The 20,145-nt window shown below is 38.5% G+C and overlaps 1 long non-coding RNA gene across 1 annotated transcript in view; it reads left to right on the top strand.

The window, feature by feature from the left end:
• The first annotated feature begins 293 nt into the window (after nt 1-293).
• The window catches only part of LOC133605807 (uncharacterized), a 65,232-nt gene continuing 45,380 nt past the window's right edge, over nt 294-20,145 (top strand). Inside the window, exon 1 of the long non-coding RNA XR_009815192.1 lies at nt 294-390. This is a non-coding gene — a long non-coding RNA (uncharacterized lncRNA). The remainder of the gene's footprint in view (nt 391-20,145) is intronic.

The following is a 20,145-nucleotide window of genomic DNA, read 5'->3' as shown; positions in this document are numbered from 1 at the left end:
ATCTCTAGTAAACAGTGAGTTGCGTGGTGTAATACCACTCAGCACCAGAGGGGGCAGCCAGAGGTAAACAGTGAGTTGTGTGGTGTAATACCACTCAGCACCAGAGGGGGCGGCCAGAGGTAAACAGTGAGTTGTGGGGTGTAATACCACTCAGCACCAGAGGGGGCAGCCAGAGGTAAACAGTGAGTTGTGTGGTGTAATACCACTCAGCACCAGAGGGGGCAGCCAGAGGTAAACAGCCCTCCTGTGCTCCGCCTCATATTTCAGGTGGCGAGCGCCGCTAATTGAAACACCAGAGAATAGTCGCCCGCCTCCCCTCTTTGTCATCCCTCTCTCGGCGGGGGGGAATTAGCGGCTTGATCTTCTTCCTCGCCCGCAGCAGCGTTAATGGTAGGAAACAATGCTTGAAACATGCTGCTTCCTATCTGCTGCCTAGCCCGCTCATTTCCATGTCGCCATTAATACATGTCCACATTAATGGCCGCGGAGAGGAAGCTGTTGAGGTGACGAGCTGCTGACATGGTTACACCTCCTCTCATTCCTGCTTTAAAAGGTCACTTTGTGGTGAACATTGATTGTTGGCTTCTTCACGCATTCCCACACCAGCCCACTTCCACACCGAGCCTGCTGGAACCTCCAAGCGTCCGTAGTGGGCCACTTTAATAGTCTGTTAGTGGAGCATTAACATCTTATTGATATCTGCTCGTGTGTGTGTGTGTGTGTGTGGGTCTGTGTGTGTGTGTGTGTGTGTGTGTGTGTTGCTTTAAAGCAACGTGCTTTTCACTGAGGGCCACATGGCAGTTATGTTTGGCCCCAGAGGGCCGCTTCTAACAGTCAATACTATTATTACACCGTTTTTTTAAATGCATTTTATTGGTAGATTTTTTTAAAACTAAAATGTAAAAAAAAAAATATGGTAAGTTGCAATAATTTCACCTCAAAATGTTGTGTTTATTACTGTACATGGTTGTGTATATTACTGTACATAGTTGTGTATATTACTGTACATGGAGAAACAGTACTGCTGTTAGTTGTGTATTTGTGTGTTTTTGTTAACGTTAGTGGTGTATTTGTGTGGTTTTGTTAACGTTAGTGGTGTATTTGTGTGGTTTTGTTAACGTTAGTGGTGTATTTGTGTGTTTTTGTTAACGTTAGTGGTGTATTTGTGTGTTTTTCTTAACGTTAGTGGTGTATTTGTGTGTTTTTGTTAACGTTAGTGGTGTATTTGTGTGTTTTTGTTAACATTAGTGGTGTATTTGTGTGTTTTTGTTAACGTTAGTGGTGTATTTGTGTGTTTTTGTTAACGTTAGTGGTGTATTTGTGTGTTTTTGTTAACATTTGTGGTGTATTTGTGTGTTTTTGTTAACGTTAGTGGTGTATTTGTGTGTTCTTGTTAACATTAGTGGTGTATTTGTGTGTTTTTGTTAACCGTGGTGTATTTGTGTGTTTTTGTTGACGTTAGTGGTGTATTTGGTTGTTCTTCTTAACGTTGGTGGTGTATTTGTGTGTTTTTGTTAACATTAGTGGTGTATTTGTGTGTTTTTGTTGACGTTAGTGGTATATTTTTGTGTTTTTGTTAATGTTAGTGGTGTATTTGTGTGTTTTTGTTAACGTTAGTGGTGTATTTGTGTGTTTTTGTTAACGTTAGTGGTGTATTTGTGTGTTCTTGTTAACATTAGTGGTGTCTTTGTGTGTTTTTGTTAACGTTAGTGGTGTATTTGATTGTTCTTATTAAAGTTAGTGGTGTATTTGTGTGTTCTTGTTAACATTAGTAGTGTATTTGTGTGTTTTTGTTAACGTTAGTGGTGTATTTGTGTGTTTTTGTTACCGTTAGTGGTGTATTTGTGTGTTCTTGTTAACATTAGTATTGTATTTGTGTGTTTTTGTTAACATTAGTATTGTATTTGTGTGTTTTTGTTAACGTTAGTGGTGTTTTTGTGTGTTTTTGTTACCGTTAGTGGTGTATTTGCGTGTTCTAGTTAACATTAGTAGTGTATTTGTGTGTTTTTGTTAACGTTAGTGGTATATTTTTGTGTTTCTGTTAACGTTAGTGGTGTATTTGTGTTTTTGTTAACGTTACGGGTGTATGTGTGTGTTTTTGTTAATGTTAGTGGTGTATTTGTTTTTTGTTAACGTTACGGGTGTATGTGTGTGTTTCTGTTAACGTTCATGGTATATTTGTGTTTCTGTTAACATTAGTCGTGTATTTGTGTGTTTTGGTTAACATTAGTGTTGTATTTGTGTGTTTTTGTTAACGTTAGTGGTGTATTTGTGTGTTTTTATTAACAGTAGTGTATTTGTGTGTTTTTGTTAACGTTAGTGGTATATTTGTGTGTTTTTGTTAACATTAGTGGTGTATTTGTGTTTTTGTTAACGTTACGGGTGTATTTGTGTGTTTTTGTTAACATTAGTATTGTATTTGTGTGTTTTTGTTAACGTTAGTGGTGTTTTTGTGTGTTTTTGTTACCGTTAGTGGTGTATTTGTGTGTTCTAGTTAACATTAGTAGTGTATTTGTGTGTTTTTGTTAACGTTAGTGGTATATTTGTGTGTTCTTGTTAACATTAGTAGTGTATTTGTGTGTTTTTGTTAACGTTAGTGGTATATTTTTGTGTTTCTGTTAACGTTAGTGGTGTATTTGTGTTTTTGTTAACGTTACGGGTGTGTTTTTGTTAATGTTAGTGGTGTATTTGTTTTTTGTTAACGTTACGGGTGTATGTGTGTGTTTTTGTTAACGTTCATGGTATATTTGTGTTTCTGTTAACATTAGTCGTGTATTTGTGTGTTTTGGTTAACATTAGTGTTGTATTTGTGTGTTTTTGTTAACGTTAGTGGTGTATTTGTGTGTTTTTATTAACAGTAGTGTATTTGTGTGTTTTTGTTAACGTTAGTGGTATATTTGTGTGTTTTTGTTAACATTAGTGGTGTATTTGTGTTTTTGTTAACGTTAGTGGTGTTTTTGTGTGTTTTTGTTACCGTTAGTGGTGTCTTTGTGTGTTCTAGTTAACATTAGTAGTGTATTTGTGTGTTTTTGTTAACGTTAGTGGTGTATTTGTGTGTTTTTGTTAACAGTAGTGTATTTGTGTTTTTGTTGACGTTAGTGGTATATTTGTGTGTTTTTGTTAACGTTAGTGGTGTATTTGTGTTTTTGTTAACGTTACGGGTGTATTTGTGTGTTTTTGTTAATGTTAGTGGTGTATTTGTGTTTTTGTTAAGGTTACGGGTGTGTGTGGGTTTTTGTTAACATTTGTGGTATATTTGTGTGTTTTTGTTAACGTTTGTGGTATATTTGTGTGTTTTTGTTAACGTTAGTGGTGTATTTGTGTGTTTTTGTTAACGTTAGTGGTGTATTTGTGTTTTTGTTAACGTTAGTGGTGTATTTGTGTGTTTTTGTTAACGTTAGTGGTGTATTTGATTGTTCTTATTAACGTTAGTGGTGTATTTGTGTTTTTTTGTTAACGTTAGTGGTGTATTTGTGTGTTTTTGTTAACGTTAATGGTGTATTTGTGTGTTTTTGTTAACGTTAGTGGTGTATTTGTGTGTTTTTGTTAACGTTAGTGGTGTATTTGTGTGTTTTTGTTAACATTAGTGGTGTGTGTGTGTTAATGATAGTAGCATTCCTCAACTTTATCAGTATTTATTGCCACCTTTCCCAACTTCTTTGTCACGTGTTGCTGGCATCAAATTCTAAAGTTAATGATTATTTGCAAAAAAAAAAAATGTTTGTCAGTTTGAACATCAAATATGTTGTCTTTGTAGCATATTCAACTGAATATGGGTTGAAAATGATTTGCAAATCATTGTATTCCGTTTATATTTACATCTAACACAATTTCCCAACTTATATGGAAACGGGGTTTGTATTTCCAGGCTTTCCAGGGCCAAATAAAATGAAGTGGCGGGCCACATCTGGCCCCCGGGCCTTGAGTTTGTCAACCTGTGTTTTGAACCTTCTTAAGTGGAATGTTCCTGAACCTTTGTGACTCTACGTGCTCTCTGGGGGGTCCCACGTGTTTTCCAATTGTCTGAAACAATGTGTGTGTGTGTGTGTGTGTGTGTGTGTGTGTGTGTGTGTGTGTGTGTGTGTGTGTGTGTGTGTGTGTGTGTGTGTGTGTGTGTGTGTGTGTCAGAGAAAGTGTAAACAAAAAGGAAGAAGAGGTCAAGCTCACATGCAGAGCACCAAGTGAGACGGTGGCGTTCAGCAGCTCCATCGATTTTTTCTTTTCCCCTCCTCGGCGCTCCCCTTGATACCCCCCACTTTTACAGAGAGAATGGGCCTTGACAAAGAGCCCAGCGGACGCCCGCTGTTCTCCTCAGCGCTCGCCGAGCCGGACCTCCTCGCTAAAAGCGGCCCCCGCCTCGCCGCCGGCGCTTGACTCCTGCACACAAAGCACTTAGGTTACCTCCTCCTCCTCCTTCCTCTCGCCAACGTCTCGTTGTGAGGCGACGTTTTTTACTCCAGCGATGGAGAAAGGCCGACGGAACTGGGCGAATGTTGGCTCAAACTCAAATCAGAACCCCCACAGATGATTAAATATCAGAAATAACTCCGAGTGTAACGATACGCCGTCATGACAGTTCTGTACCTGCAGTGGTTGGTTTTTTTTACCTTCCAAAAGGTCAAACAAAACCCAATGGTAAAAAAAAAAAAGAAGCAATTTTTAACTTTTAGTGGTGTATTTGTATGTTTTTGTTAACATTAGTGGTGTATTTGTGTGTTTTTGTTAACGTTAGTGGTGTATTTGTGTGTTTTTGTTAACGTTAGTGGTGTATTTGATTGTTCTTATTAACGTTAGTGGTGTATTTGTGTGTTTTTGTTAACGTTAGTGGTGTATTTGATTGTTCTTATTAATGTTAGTGGTGTATTTGATTGTTCTTATTAACGTTAGAGGTGTATTTGTGTGTTTTTGTTAACGTTAGTGGTGTATTTGTGTGTTTTTGTTAACGTTAGTGGTGTATTTGGTTGTTCTTCTTAACGTTAATGGTGTATTTGTGTGTTTTTGTTAACGTTAGTGGTGTATTTGTGTGTTTTTGTTAACGTTAGTGGTGTATTTGATTGTTGTTTTTAACGTTAGTGGTGTATTTGTGTGTTTTGTGTTAACGTTAGTGGTGTATTTGTGTGTTTTTGTTAACGTTAGTGATGTATTTGATTGTTCTTATTAACGTTAGTGGTGTATTTTTTGTTTTGTGTTAACGTTAGTGGTGTATTTGTGTGTTTTTGTTAACGTTAGTGGTGTATTTGTGTGTTTTTGTTACCATTAGTGGTGTATTTGTGTTAATGTTAGTAGTGTATTTGTGTGTTTTTGCTACCGTTAGTAGTGTATTTGTGTGTTTTTGTTAACATTAGTGGTGTATTTGTGTGTTTTTGTTACCGTTAGTGGTGTATTTGTGTTAATGTTTGTTGTGTATTTGTGTGTTTTTGTTAACGTTAGTGGTGTATTTGTGTGTTTTTGTTAACGTTAGTGGTGTATTTGGTTGTTCTTCTTAACGTTAGTGGTGTATTTGTGTGTTTTTGTTAACATTAGTGGTGTATTTGTGTGTTTTTGTTAACGTTAACGGTGTATTTGTGTGTTTTTGTTAACGTTAGTGGTGTATTTGTGTGTTTTTGTTAACGTTAGTGGTGTATTTGATTGTTGTTATTAACGTTAGTGGTGTATTTGTGTGTTTTGTGTTAACGTTAGTGGTGTATTTGTGTGTTTTTGTTAACGTTAGTGATGTATTTGATTGTTCTTATTAACGTTAGTGGTGTATTTTTTGTTTTGTGTTAACGTTAGTGGTGTATTTGTGTGTTTTTGTTAACATTAGTGGTGTATTTGTGTGTTTTTGTTAACGTTAGTGGTGTATTTGATTGTTGTTATTAACGTTAGTGGTGTATTTGTGTGTTTTGTGTTAACGTTAGTGGTGTATTTGTGTGTTTTTGTTAACGTTAGTGATGTATTTGATTGTTCTTATTAACGTTAGTGGTGTATTTTTTGTTTTGTGTTAACGTTAGTGGTGTATTTGTGTGTTTTTGTTAACGTTAGTGGTGTATTTGTGTGTTTTTGTTATCATTAGTGGTGTATTTGTGTTAATGTTAGTAGTGTATTTGTGTGTTTTTGCTACCGTTAGTAGTGTATTTGTGTGTTTTTGTTAACATTAGTGGTGTATTTGTGTGTTTTTGTTTCCGTTAGTGGTGTATTTGTGTTAATGTTTGTTGTGCATTTGTGTGTTTTTGTTAACGTTAGTGGTGTATTTGTGTGTTTATGTTAACATTAGTGGTGCATTTGTGTGTTTTTTTTAAACTTTAGTGGTGTATTTGTGTTTTTGTTAATGTTAGTGGTGTATTTGTGGGGTTTTGTTAACGTTAATGGTGCATTTGTGTGTTTTTGTTAACGTTAGTGGTGTAGTTGTGTGTTTTTGTTAACGTTAGTGGTGTATTTGTGTTTTTGTTAACGTTAGTGGTGTATTTGTGTGTTTTTGTTAACGTTAGTGGTGTATTTGTGTGTAGTGGTGTATTTGTGTGTTTTTGTTAACGTTAGTAAATGTAAATGGTAAATGGGTTATACTTGTATAGCGCTTTTCTACCTTCAAGGTACTCGAAGAGCTTTGACACTATTTCCACATTCACCCATTCACACATTGAAGGCCCTACCCACGACCCATCACACAACGGACGTGACGAGGTTGGTAGAAGGTGGGGATCGAACCAGGAACCCTCAATTTGCTGGCACGGCCACTCTACCAACCGCGCCACACTCATGTTAGTAGTGTATTTGTGTTTTCGAGTTCATTTTAGTGGTGTATTAGTGTGTTTTTGTTAACGTTAGTGGTGTATTAGTGTGTTTTTGTTAACGTTAGTGGTGTATTTGTGTGTTTTTGTTAACGTTAATGGTGTATTTGTGTATTTTTGTTAACGTTAGTGGTGTATTTGTGTGTTTTTGTTAACGTTAGTGGTGTTTTTGATTGTTCTTATTAACGTTAGTGGTGTATTTGTGTGTTTTGTGTTAACGTTAGTGGTGTTTTTGTTAACGTTTGTGGTGTATCTGTGTGTTTTTGTTAACGTTAGTGGTGTATTCGTGTATTTTTGTTAACGTTAGTGGTGTATTTGTGTGTTTTTGTTAACGTTAGTGGTGTTTTTGATTGTTCTTATTAACGTTAGTGGTGTATTTGTGTGTTTTGTGTTAACGTTAGTGATGTTTTTGTGTGTTTTTGTTAACGTTTGTGGTGTATCTGTGTGTTTTTGTTAACGTTAGTGGTGTATTTGTGTGTTTTTGTTAACGTTAGTGGTATATTTGATTGTTCTTATTAACGTTAGTGGTCTATTTGTGTGTTTTGTGTTAACGTTAGTGGTGTATTTGTGTGTTTTTGTTAACGTTTGTGGTGTATTTGTGTGTTTTTGTTAACGTTAGTGGTGTATTTGTGTGTTTTTGTTAACGTTAGTAGTGTTTTTGATTGTTCTTATTAACGTTAGTAGTGTATTTGATTGTTCTTATTAACGTTAGTATGTATTTGATTGTTCTTATTAACGTTAGTGGTGTATTTGTGTGTTCTTATTAACGTTAGTGGTGTATTTGTGTGTTTTTGTTAACGTTAGTGGTGTATTTGTGTGTTTTTGTTAACGTTAATAGTGTATTTGTGTGTTTTTGTTAACGTTAGTGGTGTATTTGTGTGTTTTTGTTAACGTTAGTGGTGTATTTGTGTGTAGTGGTGTATTTGTGTGTTTTTGTTAACGTTAGTAAATGTAAATGGTAAATGGGTTATATTTGTATAGCGCTTTTCTACCTTCAAGGTACTCAAAGCGCTTTGACACTATTTCCACATTCACCCATTCACACATTGAAGGCCCTACCCACGACCCATCAGGAGCAAGGGCGAAGTGTCTTGTTCAAGGACACAACGGACGTGATGAGGTTGGTAGAAGGTGGGGATCGAACCAGGAACCCTCAGTTTGCTGGCACGGCCACACTGATGTTAGTAGTGCATTTGTGTTTTCTTGTTAATTTTAGTGGTGTATTTGTGTGTTTTTGTTAACGTTAGTGGTGTATTTGTGTGTTTTTGTTAACGTTAGTGGTGTATTTGTGTGTTTTTGTTAACGTTAGTGGTGTATTAGTGTGTTTTTGTTAATGTTAGTGGTGTATTTGTGTGTTTTTGTTAACGTTAGTGGTGTATTAGTGTGTTTTTGTTAACGTTATGGTGTATTTGTGTGTTTTTGTTAACGTTAGTGGTGTATTTGTGTTTTTGTTAACTTTAGTGGTGTAGTTGTGTGTGTAAAAACAAGCAATTTTTGACCTATGTTTTGTTTTAGTTTAAGACTTCTTAATTCTGTTTCAGCACCCCTGGGTTTGTTTGTGTTTCTTGGTTGCCATGGGTGCTGATTAGGGTGTTACCTGTACTAATATAGTGCCTCGATACGAATTAATCATATTCGGTACTATACCGCTTCTAAAAAGTCCCCGGTTTTACGAGCAGAGGAGCATGTTTGGCAGCGCACACACAGAGTACTTACAAGCAGACACAGTTTGTAGACAGAAAAGGGAGAATGAACGCATTTTGGTGTAAAAAGTCAAGATAAAGGTGAAGTTATAACACTGAAACACCCTCAGCAAGAGCTGCTTTAAGACATGGCTAGCTGGCTAGCGGCTAACATCCATCCACAGTGTTTTAGCTACTTCTAAATCACTAATCCTGGTCTCCATGGCAACAAATAAAGTACGTTTCTTACAAGTAGCATTATCACTGGAGGACGAGGAATAGCTAAATATGCTTCACTACACACCGTAGGAGGATACAATAGTTCACCGCCGTCACAATGTAAACAAACGCCATGGGTGGATCTACACCTGACATCCACTGTAATGATACCAAGTACAGGAGCGTATCTCGTCGATACTACTGTGATTACGTCAATATTTTTAGGCATCACATCTTTTTTTAAAATCATATTATGTTTATAAAGTCAGCAAATACGTCCCTGGACACATGAGGACTTTGAATATGACCAATGTATGATCCTGTAACTACTTGGTATCGGATCCATACCTAAATGTGTGGTATCATCCAAAACTAATGTCAAGTATCAAAGAAGAGAAGAATAAGTGATTATTACATTTTAACAGAAGTGTAGATAGAACATGTTAAAACAGAAAATAAGCAGATATTAACGGTAAATGAACGAGTAGATTAATCATCCATTTTTACAGTTTGTCCCTCATAATGTGTACAAAATAATAGGTGTATAAATGACACAATATGTTACTGCATAGACTAATTAGGAGTCTTTGGTTGTTTACTTACTACTAAAAGACAAGTTGTCTAGTATGTTCACTATTTTATTTAAGGACTAAATGACAATAACAAACATATGTTTCATCTACACTAACATTTTATGATATTTTTCTAATGCCTGGCCGGCGATGGACTGACACACCCTCCACCATCCACGTAATGTGCAAACCCACGTGTAGCTTTTATCAGCAAAATGTACGATCAATTCATAATTAATGATTGTGTTGTTGAAATGTGATTACTTTGTTGTTTCTTTGACCAAGAAAACATGTCGCCATTAACCAAAGAACATGTTGGATGTTAAGTAACAATCAGCAGCAATTAGGCGGGGGGTGGGTGGTAATAGCTGGGTGTTGGTGGGTGGGTGGGTGGGTGGGGGGCTCCATCTGCTGAGTGAGCATCACACACAAACAGGTGGGCTCTTGTCAACACGCTAATTTCCAGGTTGCAGTGCATCACGGCAGCGCTGAGATTAATGGCGTCCGCCGAATGGAGGCTGGGGACGGGATGAAGCCGCCTGCCCTGCAGTCAGGGATGACAGTTTTGTCGCCATTTTTACCGACTTCATGTTCTGTTTGTGTGGCACCGACTTCATGTTCTGTTTGTGTGGCACCGACTTCATGTTCTGTTTGTGTGAGGACTGACTTCATGTTCTGTTTGTGTGAGGACCGACTTCATGTTCTGTTTGTGTGAGGACCGACTTCATGTTCTGTTTGCGTGAGGACCGACTTCATGTTCTGTTTGTGTGAGGACTGACTTCATGTTCTGTTTGTGTGAGGACCGACTTCATGTTCTGTTTGTGTGAGGACCGACTTCATGTTCTGTTTGTGTGAGGACCGACTTCATGTTCTGTTTGCGTGAGGACCGACTTCATGTTCTGTTTGTGTGAGGACCGACTTCATGTTCTGTTTGCGTGAGGACCGACTTCATGTTCTGTTTGTGTGAGGACCGACTTCATGTTCTGTTTGTGTGAGGACCGACTTCATGTTCTGTTTGCGTGAGGACCGACTTCATGTTCTGTTTGCGTGAGGACCGACTTCATGTTCTGTTTGTGTGAGGACCGACTTCATGTTCTGTTGGTGTGAGGACCGACTTCATGTTCTGTTTGTGTGAGGACCGACTTCATATTTTGTTTGCGTGAAGACCGACTTCATGTTCTGTTTGTGTGAGGACCGACTTCATGTTCTGTTTGCGTGAGGACCGACTTCATGTTTTGTTGGTGTGTGGACCGACTTCATGTTCTGTTTGCATGAGGACCGACTTCATGTTCTGTTTGCGTGAGGACCGTCTTCATGTTCTGTTTGTGTGAGGACTGACTTCATGTTCTGTTTGTGTGAGGACCGACTTCATGTTCTGTTTGCGTGAGGACCGACTTCATGTTCTGTTTGTGTGAGGACCGACTTCATGTTCTGTTTGTGTGAGGACCGACTTCATGTTCTGTTTGTGTGAGGACCGACTTCATGTTCTGTTTGTGTGAGGACCGACTTCATGTTCTGTTTGTGTGAGGACCGACTTCATGTTCTGTTTGTGTGAGGACCGACTTCATGTTCTGTTTGTGTGAGGACCGACTTCATGTTCTGTTTGTGTGAGGACCGACTTCATGTTCTGTTTGTGTGAGGACCGACTTCATGTTCTGTTGGTGTGAGGACCGACTTCATGTTCTGTTTGTGTGAGGACCGACTTCATGTTCTGTTGGTGTGAGGACCGACTTCATGTTCTGTTTGTGTGAGGACCGACTTCATGTTCTGTTTGTGTGAGGACCGACTTCATGTTCTGTTTGTGTGAGGACCGACTTCATGTTCTGTTTGTGTGGGGACCGACTTAATGTTCTGTTTGTGTGAGGACCGACTTCATGTTTTGTTTGTGTGAGGACCGACTTCATATTTTGTTTGCGTGAAGACCGACTTCATGTTCTGTTTGTGTGAGGACCGACTTCATGTTCTGTTTGCGTGAGGACCGACTTCATGTTTTGTTGGTGTGTGGACCGACTTCATGTTCTGTTTGCATGAGGACCGACTTCATGTTCTGTTTGCGTGAGGACCGTCTTCATGTTCTGTTTGTGTGAGGACTGACTTCATGTTCTGTTTGTGTGAGGACCGACTTCATGTTCTGTTTGTGTGAGGACCGACTTCATGTTCTGTTTGTGTGAGGACCGACTTCATGTTCTGTTTGTGTGAGGACCGACTTCATGTTCTGTTTGTGTGAGGACCGACTTCATGTTCTGTTTGTGTGAGGACCGACTTCATGTTCTGTTTGTGTGAGGACCGACTTCATGTTCTGTTGGTGTGAGGACCGACTTCATGTTCTGTTTGTGTGAGGACCGACTTCATGTTCTGTTGGTGTGAGGACCGACTTCATGTTCTGTTTGTGTGAGGACCGACTTCATGTTCTGTTTGTGTGAGGACCGACTTCATGTTCTGTTTGTGTGAGGACCGACTTCATGTTCTGTTTGTGTGGGGACCGACTTAATGTTCTGTTTGTGTGAGGACCGACTTCATGTTTTGTTTGCGTGAGGACCGACTTCATGTTCTGTTTGTGTGAGGACCGACTTCATGTTCTGTTTGCGTGAGGACCGACTTCATGTTCTGTTTGTGTGAGGACCGACTTCATTTTCGGTTTGTGTGAGGACCGACTTCATGTTCTGTTTGTGTGAGGACCGACCTCATGTTCTGTTTGCGTGAGGACCGACTTCATGTTCTGTTTGTGTGAGGACCGACTTCATGTTCTGTTTGCGTGAGGACCGACTTAATGTTCTGTTTGTGTGAGGACCGACTTCATGTTCTGTTTGTGTGAGGACCGACTTCATGTTCTGTTTGTGTGAGGACCGACTTCATGTTCTGTTTGCGTGAGGACCGACTTCATGTTCTGTTTGCGTGAGGACCGACTTCATGTTCTGTTTGTGTGAGGACCGACTTCATGTTCTGTTTGTGTGAGGACCGACTTCATGTTCTGTTTGTGTGAGGACCGACTTCATGTTCTGTTTGTGTGAGGACCGACTTCATGTTCTGTTTGCGTGAGGACCGACTTCATGTTCTGTTTGTGTGAGGACCGACTTCATGTTCTGTTTGTGTGAGGACCGACTTCATGTTCTGTTTGTGTGAGGACCGACTTCATGTTCTGTTTGTGTGAGGACCGACTTCATGTTCTGTTTGTGTGAGGACCGACTTCATGTTCTGTTTGTGTGAGGACTGACTTCATGTTCTGTTTGTGTGAGGACCGACTTCATGTTCTGTTTGTGTGAGGACCAGAGGTGGGTAGAGTACCCAGAAATTGTACTCAGGTAAGAGTACTGTTACTTTAGACATTTATTACTCAAGTAAAAGTAAGGAGTAGTCACCCAAATATTTACTTGAGTAAAAGTAAAAAGTATGTTGTGAAAAAACTACTCAAGTACTGAGTAACTGATGAGTAACCTGTTCGTTTAATGATGACTGCAACAAATAATGCACAAAAACATAAAAATAGCAATGAGCAAATTCAGAGCCAGGAATATCTCTTAAGCAACTAAAACAATTATATATATTAAATAATAATACATTAACATAAAAAATTAAGGCAAATTGAGCCACAATAACTTAACAGCACCATAGGCTCAGTAGGCAGAGATTACAAAGGAAAATAACAAGTTAGCCTTTATGCAAACCATAAACTGATAGTTGTAGGCTGCACCTGGGAACACACTGATTGGTGTTTCTATGCGTGCGACTGTGTGTGTGTGTGTGTGTGTGTGTGTGTGTGTGTGTGTGTGTGTGTGTGTGTGTGTGTGTGTGTGTGTGTGTATGAGTTAATAAATGTCCCCACACGATGTACATTTGACAGTGATTCATAGCAGGGAAGCTAACATCAGCCTACGGTGACAGCCAAAATATCTACTAAGGTTACTTACCGCCATGTGCTTCCTCAAATTTGACGTTGAGTTCATGTAAGCTTAAGCTTGTTGTATTTTGCCGCTGAAACTTTATGTGTAGTTAATCACGTGACCGCCTGGCTCTGTTTGATTGGTGAAACGGAGTCAAACGTCACCAGTGACTGCATTTGATTGGTGAAACGCAGGCATGCGATAGATCCTACTTTGAAGGTCTGTCTGACAAAGCAAAACAGACAAAGCGTGCATTAACAGATGGATAAAAATCAGTAGCGAGTAGCGAGCTGAATGTAGATAAATGGAGCGGAGTAAAAGTTTCGTTTCTTCTCTATAAATATACTCAAGTAAAAGTCAAAGTATGTTGCATTAAAACTACTCTTAGAAGTAGTAGTATATGTGTGTTTTTGTTAACGTTAGTGGTGTATTTGTGTGTTTTTGTTAACGTTAGTGGTGTATTTGTGTTTTCTTGTTAATTTTAGTGGTGTATTAGTGTGTTTTTGTTAACGTTAGTGGTGTATTTGTGTGTGTTTTTGTTAACGTTAGTGGTGTATTTGTGTGTTTTTGTTAACGTTAGTGGTGTATTAGTATGTTTTTGTTAAAGTTAGTGGTGTATTTGTGTGTTTTTGTTAACGTTAGAGGTGTATTAGTATGTTTTTGTTAACGTTAGTGGTGTATTTGTGTGTTTTTGTTAACGTTAGTGGTGTATTAGTATGTTTTTGTTAACAATAGTGGTGTATTAGTATGTTTTTGTTAACGTTAGTGGTGTATTTGTGTGTTTTTGTTAACGTTAGTGGTGTATTTGTGTGTTTTTGTTGACGTTAGTAGTGTATTTGTGTGTTTTTGTTAACGTTAGTGGTGTATTTGTGTGTTTTTGCTAACGTTAGTGGTGTATTTGATTGTTCTTATTAACGTTAGTGGTGTATTTGATTGTTCTTATTAACGTTAGTGGTGTATTTGTGTGTTTTTGTTAACGTTAGTGGTGTATTTGTGTGTTTTTGTTAACGTTAGTGGTGTATTTGTGTGTTTTTGTTAACGTTAGTGGTGTATTTGTGTGCTTTTGTTAACGTTAGTAGTGTATTTGATTGTTCTTATTAACGTTAGTGGTGTATTTGTGTGTTTTTGTTAACGTTAGTGGTGTATTTGTGTGTTTTTGTTAACGTTAGTGGTGTATTTGTGTGTTTTTGTTGACGTTAGTAGTGTATTTGTGTGTTTTTGTTAACGTTAGTGGTGTATTTGTGTGTTTTTGCTAACGTTAGTGGTGTATTTGATTGTTCTTATTAACGTTAGTGGTGTATTTGATTGTTCTTATTAACGTTAGTGGTGTATTTGTGTGTTTTTGTTAACGTTAGTGGTGTATTTGTGTGTTTTTGTTAACGTTAGTGGTGTATTTGTGTGCTTTTGCTAACGTTAGTAGTGTATTTGATTGTTCTTATTAACGTTAGTGGTGTATTTGTGTGTTTTTGTTAACGTTAGTGGTGTATTTGTGTGTTTTTGTTAACGTTAGTGGTGTATTTGATTGTTCTTATTAACGTTAGTGGTGTATTTGTGTCTTTTTGTTAACGTTAGTGGTGTATTTGTGTGTTTTTGTTAACGTTAGTGGTGTATTTGTGTTTTTGTTAACGTTAGTGGTGTATTAGTGTGTTTTTGTTAACGTTAGTGGTGTATTAATGTGTTTTTGTTAACGTTAGTGGTGTATTTGTGTGTTTTTGTTAACGTTAGTGGTGTATTTGTGTGTTTTTGTTAACGTTAGTGGTGTATTAGTATGTTTTGTTAACATTAGTGGTGTATTTGTGTGTTTTTGTTAACGTTAGTGGTGTATTTGTGTTTTTGTTAACGTTAGTGGTGTATTAGTATGTTTTTGTTAATGTTAGTGGTGTATTTGTGTGTTTTTGTTAACGTTAGTGGTGTATTTGTGTTTTTATTAACGTTAGTGGTGTATTAGTGTGTTTTTGTTAACGTTAGTGGTGTATTAGTGTGTTTTTGTTAACGTTAGTGGTGTATTTGTGTGTTTTTGTTAACGGTAGTGGTGTATTAGTATGTTTTTGTTAACGTTAGTGGTGTTTTTGTGTGTTTTTGTTAACGTTAGTGGTGTATTTGTGTGTTTTTGTTAACGTTAGTGGTGTATTTGTGTGTTTTTGCTAACGTTAGTGGTGTATTTGATTGTTCTTATTAACGTTAGTGGTGTATTTGATTGTTCTTATTAACGTTAGTGGTGTATTTGTGTGTTTTTGTTAACGTTAGTGGTGTATTTGTGTGTTTTTGTTAACGTTAGTGGTGTATTTGTGTGTTTTTGTTAACGTTAGTGGTGTATTTGTGTGCTTTTGTTAACGTTAGTAGTGTATTTGATTGTTCTTATTAACGTTAGTGGTGTATTTGTGTGTTTTTGTTAACGTTAGTGGTGTATTTGTGTGTTTTTGTTAACGTTAGTGGTGTATTTGTGTGTTTTTGTTGACGTTAGTAGTGTATTTGTGTGTTTTTGTTAACGTTAGTGGTGTATTTGTGTGTTTTTGCTAACGTTAGTGGTGTATTTGATTTTTCTTATTAACGTTAGTGGTGTATTTGATTGTTCTTAACGTTAGTGGTGTATTTGTGTGTTTTTGTTAACGTTAGTGGTGTATTTGTGTGTTTTTGTTAACGTTAGTGGTGTATTTGTGTGCTTTTGCTAACGTTAGTAGTATATTTGATTGTTCTTATTAACGTTAGTGGTGTATTTGTGTGTTTTTGTTAACGTTAGTGGTGTATTTGTGTGTTTTTGTTAACGTTAGTGGTGTATTTGATTGTTCTTATTAACGTTAGTGGTGTATTTGATTGATCTTATTAACGTTAGTGGTGTATTTGTGTTTTTTTGTTAACGTTAGTGGTGTATTTGTGTGTTTTTGTTAACGTTAGTGGTGTATTTGTGTGTTTTTGTTAACGTTAGTGGTGTATTTGTGTGTTTTTGTTAACGTTAGTGGTGTATTTGTGTGTTTTTGTTAACGTTAGTGGTGTATTTGGGTGTTTTTGTTAACGTTAGTGGTGTATTTGTGTGTTTTTGTTAACGTTAGTGGTGTATTAGTGTGTTTTTGTTAACGTTAGTGGTGTATTTGTGAGTGTTTGTTAACGTTAGTGGTGTATTAGTGTGTTTTTGTTAACGTTAGTGGTGTATTTGTGTGTTTTTGTTAACGTTAGTGGTGTATTTGTGTGTTTTTGCTAACGTTAGTGGTGTATTTGATTGTTCTTATTAACGTTAGTGGTGTATTTGATTGTTCTTATTAACGTTAGTGGTGTATTTGTGTGTTTTTGTTAACGTTAGTGGTGTATTTGTGTGTTTTTGTTAACGTTAGTGGTGTATTTGTGTGTTTTTGTTAACGTTAGTGGTGTATTTGTGTGCTTTTGTTAACGTTAGTAGTGTATTTGATTGTTCTTATTAACGTTAGTGGTGTATTTGTGTGTTTTTGTTAACGTTAGTGGTGTATTTGTGTGTTTTTGTTAACGTTAGTGGTGTATTTGTGTGTTTTTGTTGACGTTAGTAGTGTATTTGTGTGTTTTTGTTAACGTTAGTGGTGTATTTGTGTGTTTTTGCTAACGTTAGTGGTGTATTTGATTTTTCTTATTAACGTTAGTGGTGTATTTGATTGTTCTTAACGTTAGTGGTGTATTTGTGTGTTTTTGTTAACGTTAGTGGTGTATTTGTGTGTTTTTGTTAACGTTAGTGGTGTATTTGTGTGCTTTTGCTAACGTTAGTAGTATATTTGATTGTTCTTATTAACGTTAGTGGTGTATTTGTGTGTTTTTGTTAACGTTAGTGGTGTATTTGTGTGTTTTTGTTAACGTTAGTGGTGTATTTGATTGTTCTTATTAACGTTAGTGGTGTATTTGATTGATCTTATTAACGTTAGTGGTGTATTTGTGTTTTTTTGTTAACGTTAGTGGTGTATTTGTGTGTTTTTGTTAACGTTAGTGGTGTATTTGTGTGTTTTTGTTAACGTTAGTGGTGTATTTGTGTGTTTTTGTTAACGTTAGTGGTGTATTTGTGTGTTTTTGTTAACGTTAGTGGTGTATTTGGGTGTTTTTGTTAACGTTAGTGGTGTATTTGTGTGTTTTTGTTAACGTTAGTGGTGTATTAGTGTGTTTTTGTTAACGTTAGTGGTGTATTTGTGAGTGTTTGTTAACGTTAGTGGTGTATTAGTGTGTTTTTGTTAACGTTAGTGGTGTATTTGTGTGTTTTTGTTAACGTTAGTGGTGTAGGGTTAGGGTAAAAACAAGCAATTTTTGACCTACGTTTTGTTTTAGTTTAAGACTTCTTAATTCTTAAGTAGTAACAGGACCGACTTCATGTTCTGTTTGTGTGAGGACAAAATGTACATTTTTACTTAAGCGCTCTAAAAGTTGTGTCGGTTTTGAACCAAACTGATCATCATCCACTCTGGCCTCCACCTTATTTGTCAGGAGGTTCATTCGCAGCTCCGTCTCGGCGCTGACGACAGCGCGGCGATATTTATGCACCACAATGGTGGCGGCGGTGCACGATGGCGAGGGCGTTAGGTGGCTGATCCCCTGCCTGTTCATTACGCAGATAGAATTCGTTTGATGTCTAATTACATCAGCGCCGCCCGAGGCCGCCTTCACCTCCAGCAAGTAATACGGCCCGCACCTCGCCGTCTGATTGAACCGCACACCGGGGCCAAGAGACTCATCACAGAGCACCAATAACCGCAGCCACCTCTCCGCTCCTTAAGTGCGTTTTGTCGTGTTTGCTGGCGACAGCGATGGCCAAGATGAAGAAGCGAGGGTGGGGGGGGTGGGGGGGGATTCTATGGCGGCTGCTTGTGTTTGGTTTGAGTCAAGGCCAGACGCTTCCGATGGCGACGTGAACAAACACGCCGACAGACAGGAAGACTGCGGTCTTGCTGCCTGACTGACTCCATTTCATTTGATGCTTGACGAAGAACCTCCCCCAAGGCCAGTTAACGCAGAAATACGCTCGCTTTGACGAAATTCAAGTTTGACTTAAGTGCTCCGAAGAGAGAAACCGGTGATAGTTGGAGAATTATGAACACGACAAGTTAATGATACTTCCAGAAATGCAATTGAACATCACCCAAACCTTCTCTGCAATGGCCAGCAGGGGGCACAACAATAACTAGAAAAGACCTCAGTCCTTCCAGTCCACAATGCAGAATCACTTGTGGCCATACTTGCCAACCTTGAGACCTCCGATTTCGGGAGGCGGGTGGGTTGTTGGGGGCGGGGCGTGGTTGGTGGCGTGGTTAAGAAGGGAGGAGTATATTTACCGCTAGGATTCACCAAGTCAAGTATTTTATATATATATATATATATATATATATATATATATATAAGAAATACTAAGTCAAGTATTTCATATATATATATATATATATATATATATATATATAAATAAAGGAAATACTTGAATTTCAGTGTTCATTTATTTACACATATACACACACATAACACTCATCTACTCATTGTTGAGTTAAGGGTTGAATTGTCCATCCTTGTTCTATTTGTCACTATTTTTCTAACCATGCTGAACGCCCTCACTGATGATGCATTGCTTTGTGGCACGCAAAACGTGCTTTCATCAAATACAGTAGATGGCAGTATTGTCCTGTTTAAGAGTGTCACAACATAGCTGTTTACGGCAGACGAACTGCTTTATGGTAGACGAAATGCTGGTGTTGTGTGTTGTTGCCGCGCTGGGAGGACGTTAATGAAACTGCCTAACAATAAACCCACATAAGAAACCAAGAACTCGCCCTCCATCATTCTACAGTTATAATGTGATTGGGCAGGTATGCTTGTTTATATTGTGTGTCTGAATTTCGAGAGATTTTCGGGAGAAAATTTGTCCCGGGAGGTTTTCGGCAAAGCTCTCAATTTACCGGTCGATCTACGTTCCCATCCTCATCTATGGTCATGAGCTTTGTGTTATGACCGAAAGGACAAGATCACGGGTACTGAAATGAGTTTCCTCCGCTGGGTGGCGGGTCTCTCCCTTAGAGATAGGGTGAGAAGCTCTGCCATCCGGGAGGAGCTCAAAGTAAAGCCGCTGCTCCTCCACATGGAGAGGAGCCGGATGAGGTGGTTCAGGCATCTGATCAGGATGCCACCCGAACGCCTCCCTAGGGAGGTGTTTAGGGCACGTCCAACCGGTAGGAGGCCGCGGGGAAGACCCAGGACACGTTGGGAAGACTATGTCTCCCGGCTGGCCTGGGAACGCCTCGGGGTCCCACAGGAAGAGCTGGACGAAGTGGCTGGGGAGAGGGAAGTCTGGGCTTCCCTGCTTAGGCTGCTTCCCCCGCGACCCGACCTCGGATAAGCGGAAGAAGATGGATGGATGGTTTTCGGGAGAGGCGCTGAATTTCGGGAGTCTCCCGCAAAATCCGGGAGGGTTGGCAAGTATGCTTGTGGCGAGCCGTGCGTTTTCCACCTAGGCCTCCAGTGATGTGCGACTTCAATGATGATCTCTCCAAATATCATCATTGATGTCACCACATGACCATTGCTGGGGAAATACTATACAGGAACACATTTACTCCGCATTGAACCACATCAACATTGTACAAAACGGGTTATTTTCTGGCGCATTTAAAAATCAATAAACCCGCATCAGCAATTAAAAGATATCTTATGTGGTACTGTGAAAATTAAATGTGAAAAAAACCTCACAATTTGTAGGACCCATTCGACGTTGTATAAGCAGTGGTACACCTCAAAGTCTGCAGATTCGCCAGAACGGCTGAGCTCGCTTCCGGGGTTTGTCATGTCTGTGTAATCATGTTTTGTCTTAGTCATGTTTTGTTTAGTTATTGGACTTTTTAGTTTCTGGCTTTTCACTCCCTTGTCTTGTTTCCATGATTACCCATTAGTTTCACCTGTTCCACGTTTGGACTCATTGTGCGCTCTTGTTTGTCAACATAGCAACCCATTAGTTTTCACCTGTCACGTCACGCACCTGTTTCACGTTTTGAGTCACGCATCTGTTTTCGTTAATCATGTCTGTAGTATTTAAGTT

This window comes from Nerophis lumbriciformis, linkage group LG05, assembly GCF_033978685.3.
Source record: "Nerophis lumbriciformis linkage group LG05, RoL_Nlum_v2.1, whole genome shotgun sequence".
Classification (NCBI taxonomy): Eukaryota; Metazoa; Chordata; class Actinopteri; order Syngnathiformes; family Syngnathidae; genus Nerophis; species Nerophis lumbriciformis.
Note: the sequence above shows the minus strand (reverse complement) of the source record. Positions and strands in the feature narration are given on the sequence as shown.